Source organism: Planococcus citri, chromosome 4, assembly GCF_950023065.1.
Source record: "Planococcus citri chromosome 4, ihPlaCitr1.1, whole genome shotgun sequence".
Classification (NCBI taxonomy): Eukaryota; Metazoa; Arthropoda; class Insecta; order Hemiptera; family Pseudococcidae; genus Planococcus; species Planococcus citri.
The window spans coordinates 5,979,084-5,987,271 of record NC_088680.1 but is presented as its reverse complement, the minus strand read 5'-3'; the positions used below and the strand labels follow the sequence as shown (position 1 = coordinate 5,987,271).

At 35.6% G+C, this 8,188-nt stretch overlaps 1 long non-coding RNA gene across 1 annotated transcript; it reads left to right on the top strand.

Annotated features, from left to right (window-relative positions):
* The first annotated feature begins 368 nt into the window (after window positions 1-368).
* Window positions 369-4,953, top strand: LOC135844215 (uncharacterized). Its single transcript, XR_010558475.1, has 3 exons — window positions 369-678; window positions 770-957; window positions 1,034-4,953. It is a non-coding gene; the product is annotated as an uncharacterized LOC135844215 (long non-coding RNA).
* The last annotated feature ends 3,235 nt before the right edge of the window (window positions 4,954-8,188 follow it).

Sequence of the window (8,188 nt, the reverse complement as noted above, 5' to 3'; positions counted from 1 at the left end):
TTTTGTCTATCTTATCGGGGGGTACCCTTTTTATTTAAAAAATCATTTGATTAAGATGATGATGATAATGATAATGATGATGATGATGATGATGATGATAAGTAAATAAGGTCAATCTGCAATCTCAGAAAAGGTTGACTTGAAAGCTTCCTGTTCCTGATAGTACATAGATAATATTATGAGAGCTATGTACCTATGTGTGATCATGATAGACTATACGTATATCACGTTGAATATAAAATCCTTTATGGAAGCAACACTGTTTTATCGAAATGCTTGAATCGCGATTAGATACCCAGTCATTATCAAAAGAGTACATCAAGACATTTTATTAATTTTGAAATTAGCTTTTCGTTTGGTTCCAACGTACATACATATCTCATGGGCCCAATATTATCTCCTATCATCATCACCAAATGAGTTTTTTTTTTTTAATAGAAATTTTTCAGTGATGTACATATATTCAAATTTAGATCCGCTGCCATCAATTTTTTTGCCGATTTTAATTTACCTACTCGTCGTGTTCATCTTTCTGATGGGGTAGCTTTGTTTTTACGCTCTGTCTTGATTTTTTTTTTTTTTTTAAATATACACCTGCCGCTTATTAAAATTTTGAAAATATGCGCGGAATACAATTTTTGATCGGAACGATCTCGTCAATTTTGGCGTTCAATGCAGGTAGTGTGGTCTTGGCTCTCAGCTCTTAAATCACGTGTGTGAGTGTGAGTGACGTTGAATAATAATAAAATTATTAACTACGCAATTTCAGTTTCAACTCTTCAAATACTGACGCCCGAAGAAGAGAAACACTTACAAACATTGGAATCGCTTTTTCCGGAGGCGGCAGATTTATGGAAAAAAACAATACTAAGAATAGAAGAACTGACTGCCAGAAAGGATGAGCTTCTTGCAGATAGCATGGATATTATAAGGGACTACTACGGCGAGGAAGCAGCGGTAAATTTCCAACTTGATCGCGAATTTAAAATGCTATCTGGCCGGTATCTAAAAATGAACTTATGTCATATTTCAGCGGGAGTACGCCGTCATCGCCGACGACGAAATAGGCCTAGAGAAGTGGAAAAATAAATATTTAAAACAACATTGAGTAGACTTCTGAAGAATTGATGTTGGGGTGATTGTGCAATCAGAACACTCGAAAATGGAATTAATGTGTCGAGGAGATCCAATTTTTCAAATTCCAATTCAGATGTTTTGCTTTTGTGCTTACTTCACAGTATCGACTATCGAAACGCACGGGTACGTCTATATGTATTACACGATCCTAATACTGATGGGTTGTTCTTAAAGAATACCGGTTGGAATCCCATTTTTGGGACCCGGTATATCGGTAAGTGGTTTATCCCTGAAAAAATAACACATTTTAAGCCTTCATGATATAAAATACTTTTTTTAAAATTACATTTTTTGTAATGACGAAAACTTTATCATCATACTTAATTCCATAAACCTATGGTAATAAACACATTTCACTTGGAGTTCTCTCCATAGTTGAACTTCAGCTCGGTACCAATAAGGAAGGGGTACCATGTCGGTCTATCCTTTCAAAATCGCAAAGAGTGGCACCGGAAAGATACATATAACATTTTTGCGGTATTCTTTCGAAAGGAGACCATTTCCCGACCCCGAAACCGCCATTACATTTTTGAGATCGAATTACAAAACCGATCCAGGGGTTCCCAAAGTTGTGAAAATTGAGCACTTCCGTTGTCATCTGTTTCGGCCAATAAATCCCAACCAAAAGGGGGTAGAGGGGTGCTTGTGGTCTCAAATAACTCGTATTGGATCACTCTTGAAATATCTACCCATCACCGTTCTCATTTAGTGATACTCAACATTTCAGTGGTTCCCAAAGTAGAATTTTTGTATTCCTACGTTTTGAAGTCACGCATTCAAACGAATATTATCAGTAAATAAATTTTGCAATCAAAAAATGTTTCAGATAAAAAAGTTGCAAAATTTTATGACGATTTCAAAAATGTGTCCATTTTTTCCCTTAGCATTGGTAGGGGCCGAGGTGAGGGGGTTGGAACGTCAAAAAACATGATCTAACAAAGTTACATCCAAACCTGAATTTGAATTTCTCACGAGGTTTTACCGTTGAACTGTTCTCTTCAGTTGAACTTATGATTGTTCTCGATACACGCAACAACCATCCACCCCCCCACGCCTCATCCCCCTCGCTAGAGATTTGATAACTACTAAAAGTGCACTCTGAACCTGGAAGTGCTTCACTTATGAGGTTATGTTGCTGAAGTGTCGACTCCGAATGAACTGTGAGAAATTCAAATTCAGGTTTGAATGCAAGTTTTTTAGATCACGTTTTTTGACGTTCCAATCCCCTCACCTCCGCTCCTAACAATGCTAGGGAAAAAAATGACACATTTTTGAAATCGCCATAAAATTTTGCAACTTTTTTATCTGAAACATTTTTTGATTGCAAAATTTATTTACTGACAATATTCGTTTGAATGCGTGACTTCAAAACCTTGGAATACAAAAATTCAACTTTGGGAACCACTGAAATGTTGAGTATCACTAAATGAGAACGGTCATTGATAGATATGTCAAGAGTGATCCAATACGAGTTATTTGAGACCACAAGCACCCCTCTATCACCTTTTGGTTATGATTTATTGGCCAAAACAGATGACAACGAAAGTGCTCAATTTACACAACTTTGGGAACCCATGGATCGGTTTTGCAATTCGATCTCAAAAATGTAATGGTGGTTTTGGGGTCGGGAAATGGTCCCCTTTCGAAGGAATACCGCAAACATTTTATATCTTTCCGATGCCACTCTATTGCGATTTTGAAACGATAGACCAACATGGTACCCCAACGAAAGTGGGTGGATAAAGTCATTAGAGTATGCAACAAATAGTCCGGCATAACGACAACAGGAGTAATTGCACCCCCCCCATCCTCCGAGACAACTTTTTTCTTAAAGGGGACATCCTAAGGAACATTTTAAGGCAAACTTGCCCGAAAAAAGTTGGCCTTAATTACAAAATGGCGGCCATTTTGACTGACACAGGTCAGCCAAAATCGCAGATTTGCGTTTCAGCGTAGGACTTGCACGAAATTTTTCAAACCTTACAAAGGTAGATCGAAAGATCATGCAAAAATTCATCACCTGTCAAAATTTCAAGCGCTAAGGTGCGTTTTTCGATTTTTGGTGAATTTTTGAAAATCGAATTTAGGCCAAAAATGAGAGGAAAATCAAAATTTTACCAAATTGACCAAGAAAGCTGAACTTTGGAATATATCGCCTATTTTCGATAGGCCAAATCGATTGAAAACGGTTTCAACCCGTTTTGAGCAGTTCTGGAGCCTCCAGCAGATTATTGAAACTCGAAATTCCCACAAAATTACTTCAAATTGGAGTTGAAAAGCTGAAATTCATTCTAAAAACTAATTTCGATACGCTACGAAGTACTGCATGTGAATTTCAAGTCGTTTTGGAGCCTCCAGCGACTTTTTGAAAGGTTATATGGCGTTTTTTTTGGAAAATTGAAATTTCCTAAAAGTAGCTGGAAGCATCAAAACCAATTGAAACCACCATGTAGTCTGCGAAGTAAATTTCAGCTTGCCAACTCCATTTGATAAATTAATGTTTCGGGAGTTTCAAGTTTCACAAATCTACTGGAGGCTCCAGTTATTTTCAAAAAAGTCGCTGGAGGCTCTAAAATAACTTGAACCCATCTGAAGTCGTCTTCAGAGGGTGTTAAAATTGGAGTGTAGAGTAAATTTCAGCTTTCCATCTCCATTTGATGAAATTTTGTGAAAATTTAAAGCTTCAAAAAACTGCTGGAGGCTTCAGGAATTTTCAAAAAGTCGCTGGAGGCTCCAAAACGACTTGAAATTCACCTGCAGTACTTCATAGCGAATTGAAATTAGTCTTTAGAATAAATTTCAGCCTTACAACTCCAATTTGATGAAATTTTTTGGGAATTTCGAGTTTCAAAAATCTGCTGGAGGCTCCAGAACTGCTGAAAACAGGTTGAAACCGTTTTCAATCGATTTGACATGTCCAAAATAGGGTATATCCCAAATTTCAGCTTTCTTGGTCAATTTGGTAAAATTTTGATTTTTCCCTCATTTTTTTTTTTGGCCTAAATTGGATTTTCAAAAATTCACCAAAAATCGAAAAACGCACTTTAGCACTTGAAATTTTGACAGGTGATGAATTTTTGCATGATCTTTTGATTTACCTTTATAAGGTTTGAAAAATTTCGTTCAAGACCTTTTTTTGAAACGCAAAATGTGTGATTTCGGCTGATATGACCTGTCAATCAAAAAGGCTGCCATTTTGTAAACAAGGCCAACTTTTTTTCGGGCAAGTTTGCTTTAAAATGTTCCTTAGGATATCCCCTGTAAGAAAAAAAGTTGTCCCGTAGGATCGGGGGGGGGGGGGGGTGCAATTACTCCTACTGTCATATGCCGGACTAAAAGCATGAGAAACGGCTTCATAGGCACATCAACCCAGAGACAATTCAAGTGGCAGATATATGTACTAGTATGATGGTTAGACGTCTTAAACGTCAAAAGCCTAATGACCTAGTGATGTAATAACATGTTATGTTTATAGCAGATTATCTGCTCATGTTACTGAATAAATTAAATTTACGGCAGACTTACTTACTCAGTTTTATTAGCCAATGAATTAAAATCAACAAATTCCATGGAACCAAGAGCTTGTTTCATAAATAATAATAATTTTTTTTTTTTTATTCGATTCATCTCATACAATATAAATCTACAATAAGTTCTCCCTGGCCTATGCGCAATATTGCGCGAGCGACACAGGGCTTTAATGTTAAACATACTACGTACTTATTTAAGAAGTATCTCAAGATTGTAATATTGATAAATATGTCAAAAAAAATTTCATAATTCAAGAAATACAAACCAAATAAAATTATTATGCAACTTTTTCTGTTTGATTATTTCAAAAAAGTTGAAAAAAATGCGCAACTGAAGAATTTTTGGTCGATTTTTCAACTTTTTCGCGAACTGTAGACATCTTGTTGTTTTTCAAAAATAATTTACGATGGAAAAATTAGTTCAAATGAAAGAACACAGGAGTAGAAGTAACTTACGTAACTTTTCTCATAAGGATTACACATAAAGTAACTTACTTATTCTCAAAAAACGCGAGTTCATATTCTATCATTTTTGCAGGGAGGACATTTGTACTCACCTGAAACAAAGAAAAATTAAGGTGGGTTAGTTAGTTATAAAATTATTGATCAATCTACAGATACACATAAGAAATAATTTAGGTCGAAGACCAATGTAAAAAATATTCACACGATCTTGACGTTTAATAAAGGACCAGAAATGAATATTCACAAATAAAGTATCATAAAAATAGTAAAATTGATTGTGAAAATCACTCAAAAATATCAAAAATTGATGGACCATCAGAAAATGGTCAAAATTTGAGAAAATGTCTCATTTGCGTAAAATTTGTACAGACTGCTTAATTATTGAAAAATTCCAAGAATTAATCGGAAATTTTCAAAATTGAATGATGATTTAACAAAACTGCAGAAAGTGTCATAAAATTTGTCTAATCCCCCCCCCCACCCACCCCATAATTTAAAATTACCAAAAGTTTTTTTTTTGGGTGTTTGTAATTACTTGATTATTACACCCGTCGTATGAGATTTAAATCGAGTTGGTAAGGTCAAGTTTTTTAATTAGGTCTAAGAATTTTTTAATTTCGGAAGGGTCGTCTGGTATGAATAGGGGTCTTTCATCTATTTGTAGGGACAGTCTGTGCTGATGTAAGGAGGGACATTGAAATAGTAAGTGTTGGACAGATATAAGTTCTGAGAGGCAGAATTGACATGTGGGTTTTGGGGCCTTTTCATAGAGGTGATTATGTGTGATTTTTGTGTGGCCAATTCTCAGTCTGGTTATAATGATTTCTTCAAGTCTGTTTAAGTGGGAGAGGTTTTTCCAAGGATGGACTAATTTTTTATGTTGAAAGAGCTTGTTTGTGGTTTGGAGGGACCAAAAGTTTTGCCATTTCTCAAGTGTGCTTTGGGTGAAGATAGATTTGAGGTCGTCAGCTGTGATAAATATAAGGGGAGAAAGAATGGTGGCAGATTTTGCATTAATATCTACAATTTCATTTCCTAAGATTCCAACGTGGCTGGGTACATACATAAACTGTATGAAGAAGTTTGAATTTTGTAAGTCAAATAGAGTTTTATGAATATTTTGAATTAGAAGGTGATCGGAAAAAAGATTTTGGATAGCAGTTAGTGAGCTGAGGGAATCACTTTGAATTAAGAAGGACTTATTTTCTGATTCATAAGTGATTATGTCACAGAGACAGTGGAAAATAGCTGTGAGTTCGGCAGTGTAGATTGAAGAACAGTTATGGATTTTAAAATTTGAAATTCTATCATTTATAGAGTATGCATATCCTGTGTGAAGTGTTGGTATTTTTGATCCATCTGTAAAGCAAAGATTGAATTTTTTGTATTCTGATAAAAGTTCAAGATAGTTCTGTTTTATTACTAATGGAGAGTGGCTATTTTTTGGGTAGTTAATAAGCTGTAGGTTGACTTGAGGAGGTTTTAGAAGCCAAGGGGGGTATAATATTGGTTTTTGGATGAGAGTTTTGGGATTGATTTGAAGATCATTCAACATTGTGATGAAATTAGAAATGGGTCCTTCTATATGATCAAAATGTTGGACATTTGGCTTACTTTATTCAGAATTTCTTAACAAACCGTACTTTTAGAGTGAGAGTTGACAATACATACTCAGAGTTTTATGAAATTGAAAATGGAGTCCCCCAAGGTTCAGTTCTTAGCACAGTCTTATTTATACTTTTGATTGATGACATTTCCAATGTTGTTTCTAGACCCATTTCTCTGAGAATCTTTGCTGATGATATAAACATTTCCTTTCGCTCAAATAATATTCAACTATTCAAATTACCAAAAGTTAATCAAGGTATCTAACGGAATTTTTTTGAAAAAAATCACTGCTTTTTTCGCCAGGTACTTTCTTTTATTTTAGCCAAATTATCAGAAAACTCCCCACTCGACCCCCCCTCCCCACACACAAAAAAGTCAACAAAATCAAATTTTTTACAGGAAAATTTTCAAAAAAAATTGAAATTGGAAGAAAATTTGTAAAGAAAGAACATATTTTTAAAGGGCATAGTTGAGTAAGATGGGCGAATCGGCCCCCGGCACATTCAGTGATGAAATTTTGGTGGTAGGTAGATACCATCAAAATACTTTAATCCGCCAAGTTACAGGCCTGTATTGTGAGTGGCTCTTGAGTAATGGGTTAATTACTCAAATCGGCCTCAGACCTTTTTCTCCAGATTGGCTCGACTGATTTTTTTCAAACCTGGACCAATGTGTAGCTGTATACGAGAGGCTTCCATGAAAAAATTTTGAGCTTCCTCCCACAATTTTTCCCTCCTCAAATACTCGACTCAAAATTTGAGTGCCCTCCTTACCTATGAAGCATACTCGGTACAATTTTTTAATTCACGTTTTTAGATACCTTATTGACTCAAGAGTAACATATCTTTCTTTCAGAAGTGTATCTCATTGGGGCCCTGGTCAAAAACGAGGGGAGAGACCAGTCATAATGAGCAAAAAAATCCAAAAAACCCAATAAGCGTCAACGCAACTGAGAAACTGAAAGTTAACTATTCAACAGATACTTACTTTTTCGAGACACAAAAAATATTATTGCTAATAAGCATGCAATAAATCAGTTGGACCCTCGATTGAGCTACTGTGACCCCCTCTCCCCTCTTTTTGGGGGTTCCAAATAATCATGGCAATCTGAGTATCATTTCCATATGATTCGAACCTCCTGAGCACGAATATGGTGTCAATTCTTCGATCAGAGGACCCCAAAGTCAATTATCTACCTACCACCAAAATTTCATCACTGAATGTGCCGGGAGCCGATTCGCCCATTTTACTCACCTTATATGCCCTTTCAATCCAAATTAAAAAAAAAAAAAAACAATTCAAATGCATTTATGAATTTTTTTATTTTTTTACTACCTTCACCCTTCACTATACCTGTCAGATACCCTAGTTGTGGGATTCTTTCTCAACGAGGAATCCAGTGGTGCAACTAGTTCTTCTTTTTGATTTGAACATCCTGCTGCAGGACA